Source organism: Hyaena hyaena, unplaced genomic scaffold, assembly GCF_003009895.1.
Source record: "Hyaena hyaena isolate Hyena2069 unplaced genomic scaffold, ASM300989v1 scaffold_593, whole genome shotgun sequence".
Classification (NCBI taxonomy): Eukaryota; Metazoa; Chordata; class Mammalia; order Carnivora; family Hyaenidae; genus Hyaena; species Hyaena hyaena.
The window spans coordinates 1,240,819-1,247,571 of NW_024081225.1; the positions used below are offsets into that span (position 1 = coordinate 1,240,819).

At 33.0% G+C, this 6,753-nt stretch overlaps 1 non-coding gene across 1 annotated transcript; it reads left to right on the forward strand.

Moving 5' to 3' along the window:
- The first annotated feature begins 6,302 nt into the window (after nt 1-6,302).
- LOC120248534 lies at nt 6,303-6,466 on the forward strand. Its single transcript, XR_005532596.1, has one exon. It is a non-coding gene; the product is annotated as a U1 spliceosomal RNA (small nuclear RNA).
- The last annotated feature ends 287 nt before the right edge of the window (nt 6,467-6,753 follow it).

Genomic DNA, 6,753 nt, shown 5'->3' on the forward strand with positions numbered 1-6,753 from the left:
AACTAACCAGTCTAGAAGTGGATCAATCATCCAAATTGCCCTATCACCCTTCAAGGATTTCTCCAGAATTCTTCTGAACAGGAGTGTTGCTTGTCACTAGCACTTGTGTATAAAACTCAGCAGGTGGGAGTGAGAGATTATTAAACAGAAAGAGACCTCAGAGATAAAGTCCACTTCTTATTGGTGTACAACAAGACACTGAGGCTGGGCACAATTTATCATGATAAACCTCCCTCACCGATTCAGACAATAGCCTATACAATATAAGTATAGGATAATAAAGGCACAGACTTACTATTAAGACGTTAAAAGTATACTCTTCAGTCAATTTTCAAGGTTTTAACAGTTAAGATAAACCAGAGACAAAATTAAAAATGTTTTTCAAATTGAATGTGCAAAAATTAAAGATACCGACAAGTAACCTTTGCCTCAGAATCAAAAAATTTACATTTGCTTTCTCTTCATAACACATGAATACTTCATATCAATGAATTGGAAATGGGAGATTTCTATTTCTGCCTTACTATACTCATAAATTATGTCTATAACATAAATTATTTAGAAGTCGAAAAAATTCAATTGTTAAAGACTAAGTGCTTTGACTGTATTACACATACCTAAAATATATTGTTGAATTGAATGGGTTCACAAGAGGAAGAACCAGATTACAGTACCCACTACAGAATTCTGTTTTGGCAAAGCTCACTCCTAAGACCAGTCAATGTTTCATTTTCACATGTATTATCTTAGATCCTCATGATATAATAAATGTGATGTACCCAGTACATTAAACAGTTTGAATAAGCAGGGCAGAAATCTGGACTTTAATTTTAATTCAATCACCTTTCTCAGTCCTATTCTCTTTCATGTACAAACAGCCCAGAGACAAATCAGCAATTGTATATTCTAAGGAAATATCCAACCAAAGACGGATTTTCCAGTTTCTCCTGTGTGTTACCACTCCCAATCTCTGAGCGGTGCTCTTGAAATATTACTTATGACTGGGGAGTTATGCTACCCATATTAGGTATGGTGAACATACGAAAATTATTTAGCATATACTGTCCTCAAGTTGGACACTTTCACCACAATCCTGAGATTTTAAAACCCTATTCAAAACTCCATAACAAAAATACTAAAATTGTTCTGGTTTCAGGTAATGACAAAGTAGCTAGTATCAGAAAACTCTCCGACCAAGAGCAATTTTACTTGCTACATAAAACATTACAAAACTACTATTTGAAAGCACTGGATATTAGGTAGTAATCTCCAGTTAGGACACCTGAGAAAAAGGGAACTATCTAAAATAAGACCCAAATTTGTGGGTTCCCTGCCTTCAGCAAAGTCTCCAGGTCTGTTGAGGTAGGTGATACAGGTTCATCAGAACACACTAGTTTTATTGGCATGAGTAGTCAGGTGTTAGAGTTCAATGCTTCCAAAACAGGAGGAAAATAAAGGGAAAAGCCTATAAAGAAGAGATCCACAGGAGAGATCATAAAATCTAAGTACAAACTCTGCTAAAATTCTTTTTTCTAATTTTTAAATGTTTATTTCTGAGAGAGAGAGAAAGAGACAGCATGAGCAGGGGAGGGTCAGAGAGAGAGGTAAATACAGAATCTGAAGCAGGCTCCAGGCTCTGAGCTAGCTGTCAGCACAGAGCCCAACACGGGGCTCAAACCCACGAACCATGAGATCATGACCTGAGCCGAAGCTGGATGCTCAACCGACTGAGCCACCCAGGCACCCCAAACTCTGCTAAAATTCTTAGGTGACTCTTGAACTGCACAGACCTGTAGAGAAATTCTAAGAGGTTCAGGAAAAACAAGAGCTGAGAGTGTAAAGAAATTAATTGGTGATTTCAGAAGCTGCCCCCTACCTGGGACAAAGAGTTAGGAATTCAATCAGTCAGGACGCTAGGAGCTTGGTAAACACTCTCAAGTATACACTGAAATTCTATTAGGACTACAGCTTATCAGTGAAGATCATGTTCCAGAACTAAGAAATCTATCCCGGAGTAAAGGCAAAACTGAAAAGAACCATTCCAACAGCTTAAAACCAAGTCCCCCTGTGACCAAGTGATCAACCAATACTTTAATTGGCTATCAGAACAGAATGTATCATTTTACAAATAAAGACAAAGGAAAAATAATAGGTCTCTACAAGGTGTTACCCACAATGTCTATTAGGCAACTACTACAAGACAAAGAAACCAGAAAGTATTACAATGATTAAAAGAAGAAATATGTAATAGAAACAGATCTAGAGGTGACCCATATTTTGAAATTAGGCAAGTACATTAAAACAACTATGATACATCTGCTAAAAAAAAAAAAAAGTATACAAAATGAGATACAAAAAGTGAAGAGATGAAAATTTAGGAAACTAAAAATGTAAAAAAAAGAATAAATAAAACAATGGAAATCCTTGAACTGAAAAACATAGTATTTGAAATAAAAAATATCATTAGATATAATCAATAGTAGACTAGACAGAAGGAAAAGAGTCAATGAACATAAAGATAGGATAATAGTAGTTATACAAATTGAATCACAGTGGGGGAGAAAAGCATTGAAAAGAAATAGTTCTCAAAGACTTATGGACAGTGTCAAGTGATCTATTATATGTGTAAGTGAAGTCTCACAAAAAGAAAAGAGAAAATGAAGCAGAAAACATATTTAAATAATCATTGGTCAAGATTTTTCTATGTATGACCAGAAAAGCAGGCCACACATTTGGAGGAGCTCATCAGAAACCAAAACTAAGTTCTTCGTAGTCAAATTAACTAAAAAAAGACCAAAAAAAAAATATATATATATATATATATACACACACATATATAAGCTGTGGAAAGGAAAAACATTAGAGAGAAACAATAATAACAATAACGCCTTTTGACTTCTGGAAATAAAACAACACTGTCAACAAGAATTCTGTATCTGATAAAAATATCCTTGACAAAATGAAAGCAAAGTCCTTTTTCAGATAACAGAAGGCTAAAAATTCATCTACAAACTCATAAGAGATGCCAGAAAAATGTGTCATGGATGGTGAAGGGAATAATATCTGATGAGCATACATTTGAACAAAAATAAATGAAGAAAACAAAGAGCAGTAAATATATGGGTAAATTTAAGAGACTACTTTTCCTTCTTATTTTTTTAAAGAAAACCCACTAAAAAAGGTAACAATATACTGTACAGTTCATCACATATGTGTAAGTAAAATATATGACGGCAGTGAGTTGAAGAATAGGTGATAATAAGTGGAATTATTTTATAATAATATTTAACATTATATGTAAGGAGGTAAAAATACTCAACTAAGTTGAAAAATTAAAGACAAACTGTAATACACCAGCATCACAGAAGAGAATATGATTTGAACTACACAGGTCCATTTATAAACAGACTTTTCCTTTTTTTGCAATAAATACAATACTAAATACAGTAAATATATTTTCCTTATGATTTTCTTATAACATTTTCCTTTATTTAGCTTAATTTATTGTAAAAGTACAGTATATAAGGTATATAAAACAAAATATCTGTGAATCCACTGTTTATTATTACCAGTAAGGTGCTGGTCAACAGTAGGCTATTAGTAGTTAAGGCTTGGGGAAGTAAATATTATACATGAATTTTCAGCTATGTAGGGGGTCAGCACTCCCAACCTTCACATTTTCAAAGGTCAACTGGTGCTAGGATTTAAAAAACCTTTAGAGAAGAAAGAATGAAATACTAAAATGTGTGTGTATATATGTGTGTACTTGTGTGTTTATGTGTGTGTGTGTGTATATACATGGCAGGGAAAAAGAAACAAAAGACAGGAACAAAGGCACAAATAGAAAACAAACATAACTTTACAAATAAACTCAATTAGATACATTGTGAGTTTATTTACTTATATGAATGGATTAAACACTCCAAGAGGAAAAATTGATTAAAGAAATCAATATCCAACTAAATCTTTTTTTTCCAAATATGCACTTTAAGTATAAGCATAGATATAGATTTAAAGTAAATTGTGGAGAAAAACATACCATGGAAGCAATAAGCAAAGGTAAACTCGTGTGGCTCTATTAATCTCACAAAAGCATACTTTAAGACAAAAGATTTATTACCATAAATAAAAAAGGTTTCTTTATAATAACAACTCATCAATTCATCAAGAAGATAGTAGCAAACCAAATGCTATTTGCCTAATAAAAGAACTTCAAAACACATAAAGCAAACCTTACAGAACAAATCATTATAGGAGATTTTAACACCCTTCTATCAGTGATATCTGATACCTTGATCAAGTTAGAAGACGTGGGAAAAAAACATTAAGCTGGAATACCAAAGAATGGAATAAGTCTATTAATCAACTTCAACTAAGTGACATTTGTATAGCACACAAAACGTACACAATTCACACTTTTTACATGAACACATGTAACATTCACTAGGAGAGACTATGCTTGGAGCCATAAAACACATTTCAAAGGACTGCAATCATACAAAGGAGACTCCTTTACAATCATGAGACTGAATTATAAATCAACAATAAGACAGCCAGAAAATTCCCAAATATTGAGAAACCTATAGGTAAAGGAAGAAATTGCAAAGAAAACAATATATATTTCTAAGTGAATATTAATAAAACATAATTTTCAAAATTTTGGGAATACTGTGACAGCAGTCCTAAGAGGGAAATGCTTATGTTAAGAAAGAATAAAGTTACCTTCACAAGAAACTAGAAAGAGGAAGTGAAATAAAATAAATAAGCAATATAACAAAAAAATTTAAAAATAATGAAAAACATCAAAATCACTAAAATAGAAAACATACTAAAAGCAAAAGAAAACCATAATGCCAAAATTTGGTTATTTCAAAAATAAAAGAAAATTGATAAATACCTAGGTGGAAATAATGTATGACATATATGTGACATATATACAAATATATGTATATGTGTATGTATATATGCTATATCCATATAATACATATTATATATACATAAAATATCTATTATATATTGTGGGGCATAGGTTCTACTTACATAAATGGGTTAGAAAAAAGCTTAGGGCAGAAAGCCACCACCATGGGGCTAAAGTCCCTAGGGTTTGCTAGGGAGATATTGTGATGGAATCACAAGTAACTTGTTATATCATCTGCAGGAAATTACTTTCCATCTTACGCCAATATACTATTGTACTTTGATTCCAAACTCCACTTTCCCCCGCAGACCCTTTGCTTCTTACACATACAAGTTAATGATCACTGTCTGATTATTTTCTTCATGTTCACAACATGTGTAAGATCTTGTTTTCTTCACATTCACCATGTGGGTAATGTCTTTTGCACTCAATAAATACGGAGACAAAACCCGTGTTCAGGGCTTTTGTCTCCTCTCAGAAATGAGCCCCTCTCATTTTCAATTCCACATCCATTCTCTTTCTGGACAAGAGAGAAGTCCAGACTCATAGTCTGTGACAATATATTAATACATATATACATACATTTACATATATATGACATATATGTGTGTACATATATATGTAATCTGTAAAATCCAAAGTAATCTACAATGACCAAAAACAAAACAAAAGAAACTGGTGTTTCCTAGAGCCACTCAACATACTAATTTCTAGATTCATCTATGTTATTAGGTTTATCAGTAATTATTTCTTTCTATTACTGAATAGTATTCCACTGCATGGATATGCCACATTTTGGTTAACCATTTATTTGTTAATGGATATTTGTGGTATTTCAAATTTGAGGAGTTAAAAACAAAGGTATTATAAACATAAAAATTTTTTAAATAAATATTTGTGTACAAGTATTTGTGGGGGCTTTAATAAACACCTAGGAGTTGAATGGCCAAGTCCCAAACTATGTGTATATTTAACTTACTAAGAAATTGCACAACCATTTTATACAGTAACTGTAGATGTTTATCCCCATGAGGAGTATTTAGTTCAAGGGTGCCTGGGTGGCTCAGTCAGTTGAGTGTCCGACTTCTGCTCAGGTCATGATCTCATGGTTCCTGAGTTCAGGCCCCACATCAGTTTCTGTGATGATAGCTGGGAGCCTGGAGCCTATTTCAGATTCTGTGTATCCCTCTTTCTCTACCCCGCACTTGCTCATGCTCATTCTCTCTCTCTCTCTCTCTGTCTCTCTCTCTCTCTCTCTCTCACACACACACACACACACACACACACAAAACTAAATAAACATTAAAAACAAATTAAGAACCTCAATCATGCCTTATCTTCAACACTTGCTTGATAAGGTCAGTTTTAAAATTATAACCAATCCATACTTACCTAGCAGGGGTGATTCCATAATCACGATGGTGGTTTTCCCAGGGCGAGGCTTATCCATTGCGCTCCTGATGTGCTGACCCCTGCAATTTCCCCAAATCTGGGACATGCAACTGTAGAATTTGTGGTAGTAGAGGACTGTGTTCATTCTTCCCCCTAATAAATAAATAAAATAAATTAAATTATAACAAATCTAGAGACTGTATAGTAATAACTAATTGTAATTTACATTTTTCTCTAGTGAGTGATTTAAGCATCTACTTTGTGTCAATTAGCTATTTGTATATTTGCTTTTGCGAAGGGTCTGCTCAAATTTTTTGCCCATTTTTAATTTTTTTTATTTTTTGTTTTATTACTGAGTCATACAAGTTCTTTTTATAGTCTGGATATGATTTATTTATAAAATATATGTATAGCTAATATTTTCTAATATTTTCCCTTAACAT